Genomic DNA, 7,500 nt, shown 5'->3' with positions numbered 1-7,500 from the left:
CCTACATATACACCGAAGAGTCTGGCCTATTATATATACTCCTCTGTTCTCATACACCTGAGAACACTGGGATTACCAAACAATTTTTCTTCTCTCAATGGGTTTAACTACTGCACTGTAATTATTCAGTGGCTACTTTCCTCTTGGTAAGGGTAGAAGAGACTCTGTAGCTATGGTATGCAGCTCTTCTAGGAGAAGGACACTCCAAAATCCAAGCATTGTTCAAATCGTGGGTAGTGCCATAGCCTCTGTACTATAGTCTTACACTGTCTTGAGTTAGTTCTCTTGATTGAGGGTACACTCGGGCACACTAATTTATCTTATTTCTCTTCCTCTTGTTTTGTTAAAGTTTTTATATTCTATATAGGAAATATTCATTTCAATGTTGTTACTGTTCTTAAAATATTTAATTTTTCTTAGTTTCATTTCCTCACAAGGGCTCCTGTTGGAACCCCAGGGCTTATAGCATCCTGCTTTTCCAACTAGGGTTGTAGCTTAGCAATAATAATAATAATAATAATAATAATATATATATATGCATATATATATATATATATATATATGATCAGAGCCCAAGCTTCCTCTCCATTAAGCTAGGACCAGGGAGGGCCAGGCAATGGCTACCGATGACTCAGCAGGCTCCCCCAATAACCCCTAGCTCACAAGGATGGTGAGGTTGTAGACACTACAAGAAACTATCGAGTTTGAGCGGGTCTCGATCTCCCGTCAAACAGATTGCTAGACTCTTTAGCTATGGTAAGCAGCTCCTCTAGGAGAAGGACACTCCAAAATCAAGCCATTGTTCTCTAGTCTTGGGTAGTGCCATAGCCTCTGTACCATGGTCTTCCACTATCTTGGGTTAGAGTTCTCTTGCTTGAGGGTACACTCGGGCACACTATTCTATCTGATTTCTCTTTCTCATGTTTTGTTAAAGTTTCTATAGTTTACTTAGGAGATATTTATTTTATTCTTAAAATATTTATATTTTCCTAGTTTCTTTTCCTCACTGGGCTATTTTCCCTGTTGGAGCCCCTGGGCTTATAGCATTCTGCTTTTCCAACTAGGGTTGTAGCTTAGCAAGTAATAATAATAATAACAATAATAGACATGGACATTTACAATAGGCTACCTCAACCTTTACAGGTTTAAAGGCCGCTCATGAATGGCAGAGGCAAGAGACAGTGCCATTACCCTATCGAGCAGAACAATGCCCTAGAGACTGACCATATATACGTATAATCAGAGCCCAAGCTTCCTCTCCATTAAGCTTGAACCAAGGAGGGCCAGACAATGGCTTCTGATGACTCAGCCTTTCTATTTATATAAGAAGAAATCTTAATAGTTTGCGTAACGGGAAAAAATTTTCCTACTTAAAATTGATATAGCAAAATTGACTATTCAAAAAAAAAAAAAAAGTAACAGGAAAAAAAATTCCTACTTAAAATTGATATAGCAAAATTGACTAATAAAAAAAAAGAAAAAAAGAGCTAGGTAAGAAAACAACTAAATAACAGGATTAGTAAACAAATATAAGAACAAAGGATAATAATTGAAGGAAATGATAAATATACCAACGATAAATTAATTAAATAAAAGGGGAACGAATTGCATAATAGATAAAAAAATCTATCAATATCTGGAACTCAATAACGCAAAATGACTATATAATTACTTAAGTGATTAGAAAGTCAAAACGAAAAAGGCAAGGAAGTAAGGATTACGTCATACAAAAAACTACGCATTACTTGCACAACGGCTTTGAGAAGAAAAAAGTTTTCCTTTCACAAAACCAAATAAAATTCTCTGAAAGGGTATTCGAAAGGGTTTTGCAATTACACACACAATATATATATATATATATATATATATATATATATATATATATATATATATATATATATGTGTGTGTGTGTGTGTGTATGTATATATATACATACATATATATACATATACATACACATACATACACACATATAATATATATAATATGTATAGTATATATATATATATATATATATATATAATAATTTTATCCTATCGACATCTATAGTCCATAATGACGACTTATATATAACGTAAAACGGGATATACTTAATTGTATTTCATATGATTAACCAAAATACACACACTTGTAATGTGTAAAATTCGCTCAAAGAACGTTTGAAAATATAAACAAAATCGCCTCATACATAAAGAAAAATGACCAACGACTAATTCATTTATACAAATGGACTGTGAACAATTCAACTTTCAGAATATCACTTACCACTTTTCTTTAGGGTTAGGCGTGGCCACTTCTCACATTTCCTCGTCGTTTACTTATTTATGCCTTCAGCCATTCGTTGTTAAACGATTCTTCATAAAACTGAGCCTCTTCCTCCCCTGTAGGCCTATAGTACTAGCAAGCAAGCAAGCATGGTAGGCCGATAGCACGATCTTTCAAAGTAAGTTTCACACGAAAAACACCGAAAATAAAAACTGAAACTACTAAACAGTTAAAGAACGAGATTAAATCGCCGTTACGTTAAAAAAGACAACAACTAAATGAGGAAGAAATTAAACTGTCAGCCATTCGTTGTTAAATGATTCTTCATAAAACAGAGCCTCTTCCTCCCCTGTAGGCCTATAGTACTAGCAAGCAAGCAAGCACGGTAGGCCGATAGCACGGTCTTTCAAAGTAAGTTTCACACGATAGACACCGAAAATATAAACTGAAACTACCAAACAGTTAAAGATCGAGATTAAATTTGCCGTTACGTTAAAGAAAAGACAAAAACTAAATGAGGAAGAAATGAAACTGTCGCTGAATGCATGTCATGACCACGGCAGCAGCCATCGTTGCCAGCGGCCACTTTCTTGTCCAAAAACATCTGGCAGCAGTTTAAGTGCCTTCCTCGGGGGTCCAGTTACATAAACTTGGGGAGTAAAAGTGAACTCTTTTAAGTGAAGAGGGAAGTGCTACCTTATCCTCCTGTCTGGCCTACATTTAAAAGAAGGAAAAAAAATACATTAGCATACGCCATTTCGCTTTTGCCGAGATGTTACACAACATCTCAGCGGAAGTGACACTTCCATTTTTTAAACTCCTTGGCCCTAAGGGAGAGGAAGCCACTTCCTAATACTGTTTTTCAAACACAAATTGATTTATAATTATCTTGTGCAGATTTTGAAAGTAATGAATTACCTTATAATTTTCATATAATACTAGTGATCAATCATTAGTATTATATGAAAATGAGGATATTAGTACTTCCACGGTCTATAGAATATAGTAAAGATAACCAAAATTTTTAAATGAAATCATACTAGATAATTACTATATTAAGAAAATAAGGATATTTTAGTTCCTAAATAGTATATAGATGGTGATAAATATAAAAAAGCCTGAAATTAAAAACAACAAAATAACTAGTGCAGTTTTTAATTACTGGTTTGATTAATCATACGACTAAATTTAAAAATCTATTATATCAATCCATTAAAAAACAAAAGAAAACTTCATTTTTTATTTTCTTGTGAGGAATTATATTTATGCTATCAAATGATAACCCTTACAGAATATTATCCAAATATTAAGATTCTTAATTTGTATCATTTATGATAAAATATTTTGTTAAATATTCACACACCTCCAAGATGCTAGACTCTCTCTCTCTCTCTCTCTCTCTCTCTCTCTCCTCTCTCTCTCTCTCTCTCTCTCGGGTTCGATTCCCTGGCCAACCAGAAGCTATTATCATAAAGTTGATTCCCCTTGGGTCTCTGACCCCGAGGCAGAGAAAATCCGATATTAGGAGGTATTTATATATATATATATATAATATATATATATATATATATATATATATATATATATATATATATATATATATATATATATATATATATATTTATATATATCATCCTCATCATCACCATCATCTCCTCCTACGCCAATTGACGCAAAGGGCATCGGTTACATTTCGCCAGTCGTCTCTATTTTGAGCTTTTAATTCAATACTTATCCATTTATCAACACCTACTTCGCACTTCATAGTCCTCTGCCATATAGGTCTGGGTCTTCCAACTCTTCTAGTGCTTTGTGGAGCCAAGCAGAACGTTTGGTGAACTAATCTCTCTTGGTGAGTGCGAAGAGCATGCCCAAGCCATCTCCATCTACCCCTCACCATGATCTCATCCACATATGGCACTGGAGTAATCTCTCTTATAGTTTCATTTCTAATCCTATCCTGCCATTCATCTCCCAATATCCTTCTGAAGGTTTTGTTCTCAAATATACTAAATCTATTAGAGATTGTTTCTTTATCATACCATGACTCATGTCCATAGAGTAACACTGATCTCACTAAACTGATATATAGTCTGATTTTTATATGTAATTTCAGGCGATTTGGTTTCCAAATAATACGTAACTTAGCCATTGTCTGATTTGCTTTTTTCAATCTTTCACTAAACTCTTATTCTAAAGACCCTGTATTAGTGATCATAGTTCCAAAAAACTTGAATCTACCTTACTAATCCTTTCTCCTTCCAATGATATTTCATCTTCCATTGCATACTCCGTTCTCATCATATCTGCCTTTCTTCTATTCATCTTATATATATATATATAATATATATATATATATATATATATATATATATATATACATGTGTGTGTAAAGATTTATATATATATATATATATATATATATATATATGTATATGTATATACATATATATATATATATATATATATATATATACATATATATATAGATATATATATATATATATATATATATATATATATATATATATATATATCTATATATATATATATGTATATATATGTCTGTGTGTGTGTGTATGTGTGTCTGATAAAAAAAGTATGCATATCTATCAAACTCATTTCATGAAATTCTTGGAAGAAATACATAACATTTTGACATTTCTAAGAATGCCAATCAAATCAGGAAAATAGATTTTTCAAATCCATCAATGAGATTGAAGGAAATTTGAAATACTCTTTTTGTTATAACAATTATAAATCAAATGATTGAATCGTCAATGTAGGTAAAACGTTCATCTGATAGAATTATATTCTAATATGCCATAAAAAGAAATAGACATGGAGAGAACATATAATGAGAATGACAGACAATAGATGGACATTAAGCATAACAGAAGGGGTCCCTAGAGATTGCAAAAGAAACAGGGGAAGGAAGAGAAGACGATGGATCGACGGACTAAGGAAGTTTGCGGGCGTGGACTGGCAAAGAAAGACCATGAACAGATGCAAGTGGAAGGACATGTCTGAGGCCTTTGTTCTGCAGTGGACTGGTAGCGGCTGATGATGATGATGATGATGATAATGATAATATATATATATATATATATATATATATATATATATATATATATATACAGTATATGTATGTATGTATATTTATATATATATAATACATACATATATATGTGGATATATATATATATATATATATATATATATATATATATATATATATACATACTGTACATACATATATATACATACATATATATATATATATATATATATATATATATATATATATATATATATATATATATATATATGCACATACATATATATGTGGATATATATATATATATATATATATATATATATATATATATAAATATACATACTGTACATACATATATATAAATATATATATATATATATATATATATATAGATATATATATATCCATATATATATATGTATGTATATATATTTATATATATATATGCATATATATATATCCACATATATATGTATGTATGTATATATATATATATATATATATATATATATATATATATATAATATAAATTAAAATATTCTTTGTCTACCACGCGGTGACACAGACCGCAAGATCGAAAGTGGTTCCTTCAGAGAGTTACTCGATCGTGAAATGATTGAAAACGAAAAATGACAATGTCAGGGTTTGAAGGTTTAAAGGTCACTCATGAGCCAGAGAGACAAAACGTAAATAGTGTGACTATTACTTAATATCAAAGTGAAATGACTAACATAAAATAGATGTAGTTGGACGTGACTGAAAAAATTAGCAATGGTTAAAGATACCAGAAGCAGAATACGCGAAACGAGGGCAGGCATAGTTTACAGGTGGGTCACAGTGTCAGCAGGGAGTGCTTTCCGTGAGGATAAGATTTGTTTACTAGAAGAAGTGACAGTTTATTTTCATCCATTTCCTAGAGACCAACCAACCTTTTCCTAGAGACTAACCAGCCATACATATAATCAAGGCCTAAGACCCATCTCCACCCAAGGTAGGACCAGGGATGGACAGGCAACGGTTGTTGACGACTCCTTTGATAGATTATCAGGCTCCCCGAAAGCCCTTATCCCTAGCTCACAAGAATGGAGATGCGTGAGGCTTTGAACAATACTGAGTCTAGGTTATTCTATAAGAACCACCAAAAGCTTGGTATCTGAACGAATAGATCTAAATATCCATCTATTTGTTCAACTGACGAAGATCTTGTACATTTTCATCAGCGAACGTAGCATAGTAGAAAAAGCCAAGTTATTTCCCACTGTATAGCTAGTATTCTATAGTCACCCCAAAGATTCATGGGGAAATAAGCCCCACCCCCAGATGACATCATAGCCAATCAGGTTGTCTCCCACGTTAGCAAGGGGTGGGGCTTATTTTGCCAGGAATCTTTGCGGCGACTATTGGTTATTCTAACAGAACCACCAAAAGGTTGGTTCATAATAGAGTATAGCTAGAAATCGGATGGCAAGTTGGAATAAATATATCTAGTTATCACAGAAAGCCAATTGATCCAAAAAACAAAAAATATATACAAAAAGTGCTATCTAATGTGGTTATCAGATCATAAACATATTGAGAAGGAAGAGAACTAATGGTAATAGAGGGATATTTGGAAGAAGAATATGAAGAATTGTGAGATGAAGGAGGAACTGGAAGGACATGGAAAGGCAAGGAGGAAATGAGGACCATATAGGACTGGAAACAGAAGAAGGAAGATGGAAATTAGTAACACTAGGAAGGGAAGGAAGAGGAGAATAGGACAAAAGCAAAGGAGGAATGGTATGAGAAGATGGATATGTGAAGATTATGGTGGCCAATGCGGTAACGTCCCTGCCTGATGATTGCCAGTCTGGGGTTAGAGTCCCGCTCAACAACCTCAACATCCTTATGAGCTAAGGATATGGGTTTAGGGGAGCCGATAGGCCTATCTGCTGAGTCATCAGCAGCCATTGCCTGGCCCTCCATGGTCCTAGCTTGGGTGGAGAGAGGCTTGGGCGCTGATCATAGTTATGTATGGTCAGTCTCTAGGGCAATGCCCTGCTTGTAGGGCAATGTCACTGTCCCTTGCCTCTGCCATTCATGAGCTGCCATTAAAACATGAAAGGGAAGAAGGCAAATGGCATAGGCCTATGATTGGGAAAAAAAGGCTCATTACCGAAAGGAATTGGAAAGGCTC

At 33.4% G+C, this 7,500-nt stretch overlaps 1 protein-coding gene across 1 annotated transcript in view; it reads right to left on the bottom strand.

The window, feature by feature from the left end:
* LOC137658524 (exosome complex component MTR3-like) overlaps window positions 1-2,391 on the bottom strand; it is a 166,407-nt gene extending 164,016 nt beyond the window's left edge. The window contains exon 1 of the mRNA XM_068393338.1: window positions 2,267-2,391. The gene's annotated coding sequence lies outside the window, so the exon portion shown is untranslated. The remainder of the gene's footprint in view (window positions 1-2,266) is intronic.
* Between the last annotated feature and the right edge of the window lie 5,109 nt (window positions 2,392-7,500).

Source organism: Palaemon carinicauda, chromosome 1 (genome assembly GCF_036898095.1).
Source record: "Palaemon carinicauda isolate YSFRI2023 chromosome 1, ASM3689809v2, whole genome shotgun sequence".
Taxonomy (NCBI): Eukaryota; Metazoa; Arthropoda; class Malacostraca; order Decapoda; family Palaemonidae; genus Palaemon; species Palaemon carinicauda.
The sequence above is the reverse complement of the archived record's forward strand: the minus strand, read 5'-3'. Positions and strand labels throughout refer to the sequence as shown.